The following is a 17,114-nucleotide window of genomic DNA, read 5'->3' on the forward strand; positions in this document are numbered from 1 at the left end:
AACTGCCTGTAACTTCAGCCCTTTAGAGGTGCAGATTGAGGATTTCAGGAGCAAACTGGCTTTCTAGATTAGCCTGAATCCACAAGCTCTGGGTTCAGCAAGAGATCATGTCTTAATATATAACGCGGAGAATCATCAAGGAAGATGCCCAATGTCAAGCTCTGTCCTCCGTACCCATGTATATGCACGTGTACATGAACATACATGTGTGCCCCCACACGCATAAACATGCATACACACATGGAAATAGAAGAATTTTTTCAAAATAATTGGAAATTGCTAGGCTCAACAGTAATCCAGGTCCAGTGGCGGGCATGGTTTAATGTAATAAGGTACAGGTTGACACAGTAATTTAAAACAATCTTCTAGCCCTACTATACCCAACGCATCACCCCTTTCATAAGAAATGTCACTGCTATCTACAAATCATAAAACATGCACATGTAAAAGCATTGTGACAGGCAATATACCGGCCGTGTACGTATACCCTCTTACACATACATATCATCCTATACAATTTCATAGCTGAAGTGTAAAGAGATATAGATCTTTTATAATGAAATAATTATTTGAATAAGCAAATGCTATAGTTAGCATGACTGTATCATTACAAGTTACTAAGTAGTGAAACGAACATTATATATATATATGCACATATGTGTATATACAAGGATAGTATAAAACCATGCACATGATATTTGTAAATGGAGACCAATACAGACCTGCTGTATTGGCCACTCAATACCAGAAGCCTGAGTGATATCAGCAATATGATTTTCTAAAATGTGGCACATTTCCTGGTGAAGTTCTACAATACACGTACATGATGGTGTCATACAGAGCACTGTTCCAACCAAATACTTAGCATCTTTGTGAGTCAAGTCCCACTGTCACTCCCATCTTACATATGAGGGCATTGTCCAAGAGTATGACATCTAGCCCTGGCGAAGCGAAGCTGTGTGACTCCCGCACCTTTGCCTACCCTCACTGTTATGCAAACTTACCTTAATTTGCAGAATTCTCGAATTGTATTCCTGTGTGTCGACATAGAAAATGAGGTTACAGACTCAGATACTTGTACATTTTCAACAACACCAATATTGAAAACTGTTGAAATTTGTGCTGAGTGTCTGATGGTTTATTGTGAGGGGTCTGATGTGTAAGCCACCAGAACCATACAAGTTATGCTTCAGGACCCACCTGGTCCATACAAGTTAAATTCCACCAGTACCATCAACATGCCTGCTTTGAAAACTGCCTCTAGGGGCCGGCCCCACATCTTTCAAAACAAATGCTGTGCTGTCATTAAGTAGTGTTTCAGTTTATCTATCTGTCCATTTTCTGTCTCTGCTGCTGTCTGTACTGTTCTTTCTCCACCAAAGCAAAAGTCTTAGAATCTGTTTTGTGGGGTTTTGTTTTCATTTTTCCCGGTAAAGCGAAGGCCTTCAACATCTCCAAGTCTCATTTCAGTCATTTTCCAAAAACCCTAAGCTGTGCTTACATAGGCATAACCTTTCATCCCCAAGCTTGAGGGAAAAAAAAATCTGTTTGATATTTGAATATTCCCAGCAATAAAACCACCATAGTGCCCCTTGGTCAGCCCTTGGAGCACGCAACAGAGATGCAGGCAGGCCTAGCTTGAGTGCTTTCACCTGTTGTGTGTATGTCTTGTTTTCACAGACCACTGGTCCACATGTTCTACCCCTATTGATAAACGCACTTCTCCAAGCCACTTCCTTGGAGATTATGCGTAGACGAGCATCTTAAAAGTGATTCATGAACTTTTGACGCAACCATTCTTTGGCTTGGCTAATGATGTTTTGTTCTTTTTTAGAGTTGCTTTATACCTTCATCAGGTTGAACTGGTACAACGAATATTGTAGACGCAGTGTTTTAGATGATAGAGATTTATTTGTTTGTTAATATCTTTATTGATTCCTTGAGAATTTCATATGATGCATTTTGATAACATTCAGACTCCCTCCCCCTTATTCACACCCCACTCTCCTCCCCCCACTTAATAGCCTCTATTATTTTTTCAAAGGCCTATTGAGTCTAACCTGTGATCCCCAAGTGCTCTTGGACAGGGGTTTATCCTTAGAGCCTGGTCAACCCACTTGGTGTCTCACCCCTGAAAAAAACTGACTCTCCCTCCCCCAGAAGCTATCACTTGCTAGTCGCTCCTCAGCTAGGGAGGGCTGGGGCTTCTGGCCCACCTCCTTCATCCGTACTGGGTTTGTCCAGCTTAGGCTTGCACAAGTCTTGTGCATGCTGTCACAAGTGCTTCATATGTGCAACTGCCCAGTTGTGTCCAGATAACACCAGTTTCTTTGAGTTCATCCACTGTCTCTGGCTTATACAATCTTTCTGCCTCTTCTGTCACAATGATCCCTGAGCTTTGGAAGGAGAGGGTATAATGTATGTGGTGGTTTGAATGAAAATGTCCCCCATAGGCTCCAAGTGTTTGGACATTCTGTCCCCAGATGGTGGCGCTGTTTTGGGAGGTCTTAGAAGGCGTGGCTAGGCTGGAGAAGCACATCACTGGGAGTGGGCTTAGAGAGTTCTTAAGCCTTTCCAGATCTCCAGTCGCTCTCTTGCTTCCTGTGCCTGTGTGATGATGTGTGAGCTTAGCTTCTGCTGCTCCTGCTCCAGCCACCTCCAGCCACCATGCCTCCCCACCAAGATGGACTGTAATTCCCCTGGAACCGTAAGCACAAATAAACCCTTCCTTCTATGAATTGCTTGGGTCAGTGTTTCTATCACAGCAACAGAAAAGTGACTAATACAATGTAGATGTCCCATTTGGGGCTGAAAGAGATTTATTTTCCATAGTTCTGGAGGGAGGCAGACAGAGAGGAAGGGGCATAGGATTCCTTTCTTGCAAGGGCGCTATACCTTCAAGGATTCCATCGTCATGGCTTAATCACCTCCCCAAATCTTGCCTCACTGGAGATGAGGGCTCCCACATGTGGACTCTGTGGGGACACATGGACGGTGGAGTCATAGCATTCTGCTTGTGCGTTCACACCAATCAGCTAGAAAAGGAAGGTTTTTAAATCTTTTGATTGAAGACTGGCTTAAAGAATACCCCAAAGCTGACCTTCCAATGTGTCTTCAAGGATGTGAAAGGTCTTGTTTGATCAAGCCTAGAAGAACCCCAGCACAGGTTTGGTGACCTACACTGACTACAAAATTTGTGACTTGTATTATAAGTTATGGAGTCTGAAGAAAAAGTCGATCTTCATACTGTAAAATTTACCTTAAAATTATTTGGAAAATTCACAATTGGTCTTTCACCTCAGGGGTTCTGTTATTTGGGTTTAGAATTATTGGGTGTGGACTGATTGAACAAAAAACCCTTGATGTGAGGTTTAATTCAACTAAAGTAAAAAATGATTACATCATCAGGCTTGCTAAAGAGCTTTGTCTTTCTACAGTTTTAGGAAGTGGGGTCTGTCCTGGTCTCTCTCCTGGTCTGTCTCCTGGTCTTTTTGTCCTGGTCTGTCTGTCTCTGACTGTCTCTGTCTCTCTCTCTCTGAGTTGTCTCTGTCTCTGTCTCTCTTTCCATCTCTCTGTAGAGGAAAATGTCCTGCAACAACATTCCTTCTCAAATAATAACCAATGGCCTACCTATTTGGAGAAGAGAGATTAAATTCTGTCTGTAACTAACAGAATAATGTCAGCATGTATCCAAGAGGCTGCCTGTCATGCAGTCTTTCAGAACCTTCGAGGTTTTCCATATGAAGATATGCATATGTGCAGGTTCCTGAGGACAAGATTCTGGCTGTATCCTGATACCCTCCACATATTCTAAAATGCTGTGGCTCTCTTTATGAAGCTCATCTTTGATTGTGAATTCTTATGCTGCCAGTTTGCAACAGATCTTGGTAATGAGAACATTAGCGGCCACATGAGGAAAGTTGAGTGTCACTCCTGCATTCTCGTCACTGAGCATGTTGAACTGGATGCTCTGAGGAAGATGGTAGCCAGTCAGAGCTGCAGCTTGCACTTGCAGCTGGCTTGTTTTTTGTGGTCCTTGCCCTTGAACGTTGTGTCCCTCTGAAAAGTTATGGAACTGAAATCATAGAAGAAAATTAAGAAAGAAACCTTAAGGGTATGTAAGAAGAAAGAAAAGATGATGGGATCTCACATCTTGGGACATGATGGCTTTGCCATTTTCTCTCTCTTTGCCTAGAGCATTGTAACCATTGAAGTTTTATGAAGGACTGATATAAAGGAGATAAAGTATCAGGAGAAAAAGAATTAAAACGAGAAAAGTTCTTTTGCTAACTAGACTCATTAAAGTGGCTTTATGATTTTTTTTTTATTATTGGAGGATGAAAATGAGGTTTTATTTGAAGATATTTCTTCACCATTTGACATATCTTGGTTGGAACATTTTGATGATTTAAGAATCATAATAGCTTTAAAGAAAGTTTAATATAAAGCAATATTGTCTCTGAAGTAAGAAATTGCTCTTTTAACTTAGTGAACATCATGCTTTGTTTAAGAACTACACTCCCTTTTTCCCAGTGAGGCTGCACCAGGGTAGGAGAGGAGGTGCTTGGGGAACTAACATGCATGTAGAAGGCTTTGACTTTTGGAAATCAGCAACAAGCAATCACAGACAGTTGAGGAATTAGCTTTTGAAGTCAGATAATCCAGCTCATCCTACTTATAGACTTGAAGCAAGTTGTTTATCTCTGCTCTGCAGTTATCTGTGACATGGGGGTTATACTAGAATCTGTTTGCTAGGCTTGTGGTGGTTAAATGAGAGCATGTAAGGGCCTTCTTCAGGAGTATCTAGATGCTGATCCTTATTGTAGAGTAGTGATGCTCCCTCCATCTCAGCCTCTAGTAACTAAAGCATTCAGAGCCACCCAGCAGGGAAGTGCTCATCCTTATGTCTATAAGCAGAGAAATAATGCCCTTGTCTACTATGAGAGGCTGCCGTGGAGTCTGTGGCCTGGCAGTGTGGTTGTCACTGTTATATATCCCATCACTCAGTCTTTGGTTGAGTCAGAAACTCAGAAAGCATGAGTCTGTCTACCATCAGACACACTTAGAACACTGGATTTCTGCTTTAACTCAGGCATGGTTTGTCATCAACTTATTTTTCCCCCCTACTTCCTTTCACAGAAATTATAGATGAAAACAAAGGAAATCTAAACCTGGTTCCCAGTTCCTCTGACCACAGTTACTTTTGTCTCCCCTCCTGTCTGATACCACCAAGCTCATTTCTGTCTTTGTTGTTGTTGATGTTTAGAAAAGGAGGAATGGGGGATATCTAGGGGGAAAGAAACTATGGAAAGTAAAAGAAACAGAAGAGTGGTTGTCGTCTGGGCTTTCTGTCTGGTTCTCTGAGCTCTGTGTGATGTTCAGACATCTGGGCATGTGCTGTCTCGGCCACAAGAAAAGAACAGTGATGATAATACAGATGTAGTGGCCTTCAGTGTTGACTCTGGAGGGACTTCTGTGAACAGCAACTACCCATAAATCACAGTTTATTTATCTGTGCCACTAGACTATAGGGCTGTGGTTGTGGCTGCACATTTTATGCTGACCTTCCCAGCCCCTGCCTTGCAAGAGAGTTTGTGTTTGCAACCCCCCTCCCATCTCAGAGCCCAATGCCTTTGTGGGGATTTGGCTATATTTCACATGTACAATCAGCAGTTTATATAATTCAGCCTAATAAGTTGCAAATGCTCCAAAGACAGATCATATTATTTCTTTTTCTTTTCAGCAAAACTCAACCTTGTTCTGTGCCCTGTATCTCAGGTACACTTTATCTGCCTCCCTGGGCCTTCACCCCCATTGACTGTAGGGAGGACCCCCAAGTCTGGCCTTATGTATCAGTTTCCAGGTCTGCTATTGTTAATCTCTAGTAACCAAGGAAGATGATGGTGGTGTGTAATGTCTCATGTATGATCTGTGCTCATGGGCATGCCAAGATTAAGCAAAAGTAAGTTCATGGACCTTCAGATTGGTTGAGAAAATAAACAAATCAAGAACATCAACAAAAACCCCTCAAAGTGGGGATCCTATTTTTTGGAGAAAAAAAGGGATTAAAACCAAGACCTTTTAGGCTCTGGTTTTCCTTTTACTCTTAGGGGCATTTTGATAAATGGAAGAACATTTAAGCTAATGGAGTTTATAGAACTACATTTTACTTGAAAGTGTGACTGCCTTTTTCAGATTCCTCCAATTGAAGGAATGCCACTGAGCCACCCTTAAGGAATATATGACGACATAAAATACAAATGCGAGGGTCAAGATTTGGGGTGTGTGTGTGTTAGATCCAACTATGAACTAGTTAAATTTAGCTGACACATTTTGTTCTTAAATCCTTTACCTAACATTTAGTTACAGATTCACACTTAACACTTAGTTCTAGATTTTTTTTCTGCTGTTGGGGATTGAAGCTAGAGTCTTGTATACGACTACCCCTGAGCTTTACCCTGGCCTTTTTGTTTGTTTCTTTGAGGTAACGTCTTATTATCCTGGTAGCCCATGCTGGCTAGCCTGCAGTCCTCCTGCAATCTGCCTCCTGAGTGCTGGGTTCTCGGTGTGCACTACTGTGACTGGCTCTAAGGCTGGATTTCTTCAGTCCTAACTATGAGCTCATCCTTCCAAGTCCTGCACTGAGGTGAGTCCCCAGGCCACCCCTTCAAAGTTTCTGTCACTCTCCTCTGGACAGAAGTCATTGGTTTCCCGAGCACTGGCTCATAGTGTGGATTGTGAGCTTTTCTATAATCAGGGGCTATACTTCACATGACAGGCAAAAGAAATATTACTGAAAAAAAAAAAAAACTAAGTGGAAAGCGACTGTGCAGCCTGAAAAAATACTAGAAAAAAGTTGGTTTTTTTTTTGTAGCCAAGGGTGGTGACAGCACGTGACTGTAATCCCAGCACTTGGGAGACTGACACAGAAGGATTATGAGTTCAAGACTAGCCTAACGGGATTCATAGTGGGTTCTAGGTTAGCCTGGGCTAGGAGCCCCTGTCAGGGGAAAAACAAAACAAAACACTAAACTAAAATAATTAAAGTGTTAAGATTTCTTCTTCAGACTATAACCTAGAGAATTTCATTACATTGGCTGTCATCTTAGAGAAAACATTAGTCCAGCTGTCAGGACTCACTCATATTTACCGGCTGAATGAACCCCCTTCCATTGACAGCAGGTTCTTTGGTTACAAGGTTAAGGTTACTACTGGGAATGCAAGCAGCCTCAGAAGTCTCTGACCTTGTTTAAGATTTATGCAGACAGTTGATAATCAACTGTAGTAAAATGGCAGATCATAAGGAAAAAGAACGTGTGTATAAATTTGGGCAAGATGGAAGACAGCTCCAGCTGGGAGGTGTTTGATGGAAAGAACATAATCTAGACCTGAGAGAACCAGGCACACATGCTAAACTGCTGAGCCTTGAGGCGCTGGCTCAGCCCAAAAAGGCTCTTGATACTCAAATCTAACAACCTAACTTTCATCCCTGAAACCCATGGAAAGGTGGAAGAAGAGAAGCAAGTTCCCAAAGTTGTCCTCTGACTTCCACATCTGCACTGAAGTATATGCACCCACCCACGTACGTATGCACATGCATGTGCGCACACACACACACACACACACACACACACACACAGAGATACACAGACACACATAGGCACACTAAATTTTATTTTATTTTAAAAATATTTTATTTATTATTTTTATTTTATGTGTATGAGTGTATTGCCTGCATGTCATACAACGCCCAGGGAGGTCAGAAGGGTGTTGGATTTCCCTGGAGCTGGAGTTACGGATGGTTATTAGCTGCAATGTGGGTGCTGGGAACCGAATCCAGATCCTCTGCAAGAAAGTGCTCTTAACTGCTGAGGTGTCGCTCCAGCCCCCAACACACTAAATTTTAAAAAGCACTAAGCTTGTTTGATAAAAGTGACATATTGTGAGGATCTTTGGTCATGAGCTGTTAAGTTGACAGAAGCACCGGAAATATTGTTGTTAATGTTTTGGACACAGCAAACTGCACTGCTGAAACTGAGACTGAAAATTGAGTTCAAAACTTTCTCGGATTTATTTTGTCATTATGATTGTTTTTGTGTATGAATATTTTGCTTGTATGTATGTAAGTGCGCCAAATGCATGCAGCATGTGTAGAGGCCAGAAGAAGGCATCAGATCCCCTGGAACTAAAGTTATGGATGGTTATTAGCTGCCATGTGAGTGCTTGGACTGGAACCTGGGTCCTCTGCAAGAGTAGCTAGTGCTGTAACTGCTAGGCCATCTCTCCAGCCCTCAGAAGTTTAGCTTTAAAACGATGTCCTCTGCTCTTTGCTACTTGGGGCTCTGAGTCATCCCTCTGACGATCATGCTCCATGTTGATTAAGAAAATGAGCAGAACCTCTGTTCCCCACAAACCCTGCACTCTAAACAGATGACAAATACCAGAAGAGGTTCAGCTATGATACAGTCCAACAAAGAAAAAGAACATTAAAAGGAAGACAATTAAATAACCTCCTTTGCTTTGTGTTTAAAGATGCTGCCTACTGCTGAGACTCCTAATAGTTGTTTTTCCCCAGTTGATGCTTTGGAGTACTTTTATCAAAAGCACTGTTGCAGAATTAACTGAGAATGGAGATGACTCCTTACTCATTTCATGGGGAATGAGATTGAATTCTCTTCCTGGCAGTGGAAAATTGTTGGTGCACGCACATCAGAACACTGTGTTGTTTTTTACCTACAAGGGGGACGTTCTGTGGAAGCTTCCTGGAAGCTCCCCTGCTATGGGAGTCTCTCTTCTCCTGGACTTTGCACTTTGGTCCTTGGCTTCTAGGCTTCTGCTCTGTTCTTTAGCCTTTGTGGGCTCCTGTGGGAGCTCAGGTAATCCTCTGATTTCTGCAATTTGCAGATTCCAGGTTACCTTGGCAGTAAACATGTCATCGATTGGGGGTATTCCCAATCGGATGGGAATTATTTGACAGTTGGAGGAATGAACAACAGACATTCCAGCCCATAGGGCTTCCTATATGCAGGCTCTTGGTGAGCTGTTTTGATCCACACTGGGAGAGGGAGATGAACGAATGCTTGGTAAGAGGACTATGAGCAGAACTGGTAGCGGGGAGTGGCTGTCTGAGGGGAGAAGAGCTGTCCTGCTGCAGTTGTTGTGTGTTTCATTAATTTCCTCATTTTACATTCTCCTTTATTCCATCTCCTTTGGTAGTGATCATCTTCCACTGCCGCCGCCGCCTCCCCCCCTCCCCTCCCTTTCTCATTCACATCCTCATCCCCTCCCATCCTCATGCTCTTCCTCCTTGCTCATCTTTATTTCTTGTATTTGTCTCATTCTATAATAAGGAATTTCAAAATGCCAGTTGCTCTCCAAATGGAAAGTATGTACTTTCTTTGTGTCAAGTCCATGTTGGGTATCACAAGTTGGGTGATATTCTGCAGTGGCTTTCCTCTACCTTGGGGCCTTGGGTTGCTTCTATCTTATGGTTCTCCAGTTTGGGACTTTGGGATAACCCTGGCATTATCTACATGGCCAAGTGGAAGATGGGCCTTGGAAAGTGAGTGCTCAATTCACCTGGCCCAGAAAAGATAGTCATAAGCCACTATACCTGTACAGAAGGGGGGGAAAAAGACATTGGTGAGAATCAAAGGCATCGTCCGTATTTCTCAAGGTAAATACTTAGTTCACATGCACACACACACACACACACACACAGTTAATAATGCTCAAGACTATAAATTTCTCTTGAAATATTGCTTTTGCCATATTTCCCAAGATTTGATATGCAGTGTTTTTATTGTTATTCAATTCTAACTACTCTGTTTAAAAATACTTTATTTTTATTTTATGTCATGAGTATATTGCCTACATGTGAATCATACAGTGCCTGCAGAAGTCAAAGAGGGTGTCAGATCCCTGGACCTGGAGTTACAGACAGTTGTTAGCTGCCATGTGGGTACTGGGAATTGAATTTGGGTCCTCTGCAAGAGCAGCCAGTGCTCTTAACCACTGAGCCATCTCTCCAACCCTAATTCTAATTACTCTTAAATTCCTGTTATTATTTATATTTTATTCACACATCATTTCAAAATTGATATGTTTTTACCCCAAGGGAGGAGGAAGAGTACAAGACAGTAACGGGAAGTTACAACCGGAAAACCTGCTTAATTCAAATACCCTGAAGTTAGGATCCTCTTTTCATCAAAAGAAAAAGGAAAGCGAAAAACTGGGCAGTGCGGGGGGCGGAAACCTTAAAAATTGTCAGGAATCTATAAACAATTCTTACAAATAAGCAAGAGGAAGACAAACCAACACAAAAGAAGCAAAAAAAAAAAATCCTTTACTAAAGGAACACAAAAGGCTCATATGTACCTGGAGAGACACTTACAATCAAGGAAATATATCTAAACCATAGGGAGATATTGTTCACAGTTAATACACAATTGAAGGCCAAAGTGGAGTATCTTTGGGGGTGTATTAGGAGAACCAGCAAGACCTGGTATACAGCTATGAGGTTAAATTGGCACTTAATATCCATGTACCAGATGGCCCACCAACTGTATCCCTAAGGGTATATATGTTGGAAAATATAATACAAACTACCCAAGGTAGAAATGCTAACATATAAAGGAATGAATTTCTACAAGCTTCTCTCCTAGAAAAAAAATGGTATTCTTGTCGAGCTCCTTGGCTACTGGTAATGGCCCATGATGTAGGACAATCTAGTCCAGTTAAATGTGAAGTTTAGACCCCATTTTGCTACTTCCAGGGGAGGGAGAGGGTGAGGTTCCTCCCCCACCATGGATGCTGACAGCAAAGCCTGCTTTGTCTCCACCTGCAAAGGCAGCCTCCCATCATGCCAGGAGGGAGGCTAGTGCCTCCTAAATCACTTGGCTCATAGGCTCTTTGGGGTTTAGGCAACGCTTGTATTCTGAGGTCAGACCCCTGTCTAATGCCCTGGACAAAACGGACACCTCAGACCTGCATTCCTTCAGCTGCTTCTCTTTCTCAAGGTATCAGCAGGGTTTGTTTCTTCTGAGGTCTCTCTTAGCACGCTGTACCTACAGCAAATGGTCTCCAGGGGCCCGTGTGCTGTTTGGCCATTTGCCTTTGTTTGTAAAACATGACCTAGTGTCCATCAACAAAGGAAGGTTTACATTGTGGTATGTCCTCAATAGAATATTCTGCAGTAGAGGAAAGGGAACCATGTTTATATTGAAGAGATGGATTATATTAACAGTAGGCCAGTAGAAAAGTAACCGTCCGAAGACCATATATTATACTACTGCACTCTTTAAATACTCAAAACTGAAAAACAGACTATTTATACAGAATACATAACTGAAAGGCCAAGTTCGATAGGTAGGTTATCTTTGGTGAGGACACAGCAAAGGAAAGCGTTCACAAGTACATAACAGGTAGTTGTAGTAACACCAATCTCCAAAAGCAGCCAGTGTCAAGGATAAAATCATTGAGCTTTTATTTTGAAGACACAATCCTAGTACAACCACAGTGAGAAATAAAGAATGGAAACCAAAGAACAGACGCAGTGATATGTGTTATGAGCTGAGCTGTATACTGAAGTCCTGCCCAGGAGCTTAGAATCAAACCGTACTTGAAAATTAGGTCTTTCAAAATATTTTATTTATTATTTTATCTTATGTATATGAATGTTTTGCTTGCATGTATGTAAGTACACCCAAGCTGTGCAATGCCAGCAGAGGTTAGAAGAGGGGCTCAGGTTCCACTGGAACTGGCGTTATGGACGGTTGTTAGCTGCCATGTGCATGCTGGAACTTGAACCTGGGTCCTCTGCAAGAGTAACCAGTTCTCTTAACCATTAAACCATCTCTCTGGCCATGGAAATTAGGTCTTTAAAAAGGTAATTAAGATGAAGTCATTAGAGTTGGCTCGATCCAGTATGACTATTGTTCTTATAAGAAGTAGACATTTGACTCTAGTCATGTGTACACACAGAGGGTCGTGTGATGGCAAAGGGTTAGCTAACCAAATACAAGAAGGAAGAACTCAGAAGAAGCGAACCCTGCAGATATTTTGATCTTGAATGTCTGGCCTTCATTTTTGGTTAGCTACCCAGTCTGTGGTACTTTGCCACGGTAACTCTAGTAAATGAATACATAAGGCAATACACAGTTTTATTGGCTACCACTTCAAAACAAACCATCTAAAAATTCAACAAGTTTAATAGGCAATGTGTCCTATTCAGTGGAACATGTATGGAAAGTAACAGAGTGGTCCATTGTGAAAAGAAGAGGGTTTATACCCTCTGGGTGCATTCCATCTCTGGTGCCCCATTGCTGAGTTTGCTAATGGGGAGTTTATGTCCTTTTACTTCCCCAACATGCTGCCTAATCTCTGTGATGGCTTGTCAAGGTTCCAGAGCCTGAGCCCTGCACTGTGGCGTTTCTTCCAAGCCCATAGATGACAGAAGTTAGAAACTCTAGTTGCACAGGTGACTAGCCTGGCTGCATAGTTGACAGTCAAGGGAATGAGTCATTCTAATCAGTCCTAGTCAGGGGACCTGGGTGGCCTAAGTGTGGTGGTTGGGCCTAGACAGGGGCTGAGGCAGAGCAGACATGGGTGAAACCAAAGCAATGGGAGGGAGCTCATGAAGCTTGTGACTGACTAGTAATATTCTAGTTCTTGGTTAGGATTGTAGTGTGTGTGTGTGTGTGTGTGTGTGTGTGTGTGTGTGTGTATGAACATACATGCATGGGTGTTCACTGACTTCTTTTCAAAATGAAATAAAAGCCGGGTGTGGTTACCAGCACTTAGGAAGCTGAGGCAGTCTGATCTCTGTGAGATTAAGACCAGCCCTGGTCTACATAGCAAGTTCCAAGCCAGCTGTGACTACAGGGAGGCCCTGTCTCAAAAAACTAACACATCAGCCAAACAAACAATCAAAATGAAATAAAGTAAAAGGAGGACAAATATAGATTAAAATGGTGATTGTGTTATATAATGAATCAAAAATTAAATTGTGATTTGGTAGACCTGAATTTGTTTCTCTGTGAAGAGACCAGCAACACAAAGTCTCCCAGTCATGGATATGAGATGTTAATTTCTTTCACAAATGTTTATAGGTTTTCTATACGCAAGTCTTTCTCCTCCTTAGCTGAGTGTACTCATTTTTATTTCCTTTCTGTTCTGGGGTGTTACTCTACATGGAATTGTTTTACAATTTCTTTGTGGTTAGTTTATTGTTAGAGTCTAGAAATGCAACTGATTCTTTATGTGGGTTTTGTATCCTGAAAATTTGTTGCATTAATTTTTTAAGCTTCTATAGATTTTAAAAATGAAATATTGGGGTTCTATATGTAAATCCATATCACCTGCAAAACAAGGAAAAACAATTCTGTAATTCATAAGATATCATAGAAGACCTCAAATAGCCATATAAATATTGAGAAAGAGCAAAACTTGGAGACCTCATACTTCCTGATTTTAGAAATAATATTCCAAAGGTGAAGTAGTCAAAACAGTACAGTATTAACATAAAGACAGACACACTGCCCAATGGAACAGAACAGAATAAGCCCAAACACCTATTGGCTGATCTATAGCGGAATGCCAAGAATATACAACGGGGAAAGGGTTGCGTCTTCAATAAACGGGGTCAGGAAAACAAGAGAACCACACGGAAGAGAGAGAACTGAGTCCTTATCTACAGCATTCACAGAATAAGCTCAAATTGGATTAAAGACTTAAACAGGAGACCTAAAACTGAAACACTCTTAGAAGAAGACGTAAAGGAAACGCTTAAGTTTTGGCTTTTGCAATGTTTTCGTGGTAATGACAGCAAAGGCAAAACGTCAAAATTATATCAAACCAGGGAGACTTTGAACAGCAAAGAAAACAATAGGCAACTTATGAAGCAAGAGAAAATATTTGCAAACCAAACACCTGATAAGGGTTTGATATCTGAGTGATACAGGAAACCCATGCAACTCAGAAGCAAACAAATGGTTGAAAAACGGGCTAAGGATGTGAATAGACATTTCTCCAGAGAAGACACGCAAATGACTAATAGTTCATGAAAAGGTGCTCATCACGAATGTCGGGAAATGCAAATTAAAATCTCAGTGATAGCAACTCACACCTGTCCGGATGGCTTTTCTTCTTTCAAAAAACAAATCACAATATTGGTAAGGATGTGGAGAAATTGGGTTTCTGGAACACTGTTGGTGAGAATGCAAAATGGCACAGCTTCTGTGGAAAACAGTATGGAAGATCTTCAAAATGTAAGATATGCGCAGCAAATCTTGCTACTGAAATTGATCCAAAAGTTTTAAAGCCAGGATCAGGAAGAGATATTGCCATTCTGGTGTTCATTGCAGCATAATTCACAGTGCCCAAGATATAGAAAAAATATGAATGTCTATCAATAGACAAATGGATAAGTGTGTGTGTGTGTGTGTGTGTGTGTGTGTGTGTGTGTATGTGTGAGTGTGAAAGAGAAACGGGAGTACCACTCAAAAAAAAAAAAAAAAGAAAAACCAATAAACAACACATCAAGAAACTGGAATAGCATGGATGAATTTTGAGGCCACTAAGCTAAGTGAAATAAGTCAATCACCCATTCATGAATCCATTATGTGAGATATCTACAAGAGTCAAGTTCACAGAATGCAAGACTGGAATGGAGGCTGCCAGAGACAGAGAAGAGGCTTATGGGAATTATAGGACTCAAACTGAATAGACTCTAGAGATCTGTGGTATAGTATTATGCATATGGCCAACAATGCTGTAGCTCACACTGACATTTTTAATTGAATTTTTGTGTATTTCATACAAAACGTCTTAATCATCTTTATACACCCTCCTCCACTTGCATCCCCATAGTCGCCTCCCACCAGATTTCAGGCATTCTGTTGTATATGTTAAGGCCTAACAAGTCAAGTTAATGCACCCAGACGTCCCTCAGTGCAAGTTTGTTCACTGGGGTCTAGTCAGCCTATCTAGAGTCTCTTCCTTAAAGAAGATCAACTCTCCTCACCTGGGAGTAGTCAGCTGCCAATAGTTCTTTGGCTAAGGTTGGGGCCTGCTGCCCATTCATTTCCCCAGTTCTATACTGTTTTTTGTCTGCTTGAGTTTGCATGGGTCTTGTGCATGCTGACACCATTGCTGTAAGAGCAAGGTCCCAGAAGCCTGTAAGACTTGTTTCCATATGGTCATGCACTTCCTCCCCTGGCTCTTACAGTCTTTCTGCCTCCTCTTCTGCAATGGTTCCAGAGTCCTGGGTAGGTAAAGTTTGCCAGTGACCACTCATCAAAGAAGCTTCTTTTGCAGCAGATGGAGACTATTACAGAGTTCCAAAACTTGTCACACACAGGGAATAAGTGTCTGTGAGATGCCCAGCCCTAAGTGACACATTTACAATGAACCTCTACACCTAAGACTCATGGAACACAGTGGAACAAGGGATAGAGAGAATTAATAATGTGTCTCTCAACGCTCATCAATGAAACTCCCTCGTGCAACCGAGGGCAATGAACATAAAAGGCCACAAATGGCCAAAGCATAGAGAATAAGAGTGTGGGTCCCTGGACAGGACTCCTGTATTAAACTTCACACTGACATTTTTTTTAATTAAAAAAAAATTATTGATTTTTTTTTTCATACAGAACATCCCAAACAATCTTATTCATCTTTATACCCTCATCCCAAATGGCACCTCCCCAACCCCCCTTTCCCAGCGAAGAGTGTTTGCTTTTCAATTCTGGGAACCTCTTTTCCTTATGTTGAGGAAAATAGCTAGCTATATTAAAAGATGATTTAAAATCATTTAAGGGTTAAGCATTTGTTTCAGATTTCAAAAAATGCAAAAAATGTAATTATAAAAAAATAGTTTCCTTAAGTCAGGCCTAATTAAAAAAAGCAGTGTGCATGATGCGTGTGTGTGTGTGTGTGTGTGTGTGTGTGTGTGTGTTTCTGCTTTCCAAGGCTCCTCAGTTTCTTAAGTCCTATTAAAAGTAGACTTGTTGCATGTGTGAATTCCTGCCAGCTGTGGGTTACTCTTCTGCTGGGTCATGCAGAAATCTGAGGTTATCACGGGCCATGGCCTTGGCTGATACTCTTGTTTTTCTTAACATTCCTTTCCTAGTGCCTCATTTAAATAATGTATGCATAGACTGGAGAGACTCCTTAGAGGTTAAGAGCATGTACTGCCCTTACAGAGGACCTGAGTTTGGTTCCCAGCACCCACATCCAGTAACTCACAATTCCTGCGTGCAACTCCAGCTCCAGGGGGACCTGATGCCTTTGGCCTGCACAGGCAGCACACTTGAGCGTACCCACATACAGACACATCCATGCACATAATTAAATTTAAAATCATGTATACATTAAAACAGCTTTCTTAAATTCTCACTGCAGCCAAATACCCATTTTAGTTTATTGATTTTATAAAGCTGTATACCCTGTGGTTAGCTTATTTTTCCTGTAGTTTACTTTCCATTTTGATGTGGAAAAAAGCCATGTGCTGGCTGCATTGATAGGAAGGCTAAAAATAAAACAAATAAGGAAGTCATGTATAATACAGGTCCTGACTCCTGCCTGTAACAGTTAACAGTTGTTACTGTTAAAGGGTCAGTACAGCATCAATCCTGGGGGCTGGTGGTTTCCACACATGTTAGATTCAGAGGTTCCATAAGAAGTGGGGAAGCATCAGAGCATGGGTTGGCTGCCAGGACTGAAGGGGGGTGGGGGGAGAGAGAGAGAGAGAGAGAGAGAGAGAGAGAGAGAGAGCATAAAACATAAAATTTATCACCTTAAATTTCTTTATGGTGTTGAAGATTGAATCTAGATCACCAGGCAGTCTAAACAAGTGTCTGACACTGAGCTATGACCCTCCAATACTCATTTTAAGCACACAACAGTGTTAATTACATGCACAGTGTTGCATATAACAGAACTCTAGAATTTAATAATCTTACATAATTGAAGCTTGACACACACAATTTCTTTCTTCCCCTCCCCCATTTGCTCCTGGAAACTGCCATTCTCCTTTTTTATTGTAACAGTTTGGTGACTTTAAAGATCTAAGTGAAATTGTGCAGTATTTGCCTTTTTTTTTTTTTTCAAAAAAT

This window comes from Nannospalax galili, unplaced genomic scaffold (genome assembly GCF_000622305.1).
Source record: "Nannospalax galili isolate Female #2095 unplaced genomic scaffold, S.galili_v1.0 scaffold1087, whole genome shotgun sequence".
NCBI lineage: Eukaryota > Metazoa > Chordata > Mammalia > Rodentia > Spalacidae > Nannospalax > Nannospalax galili.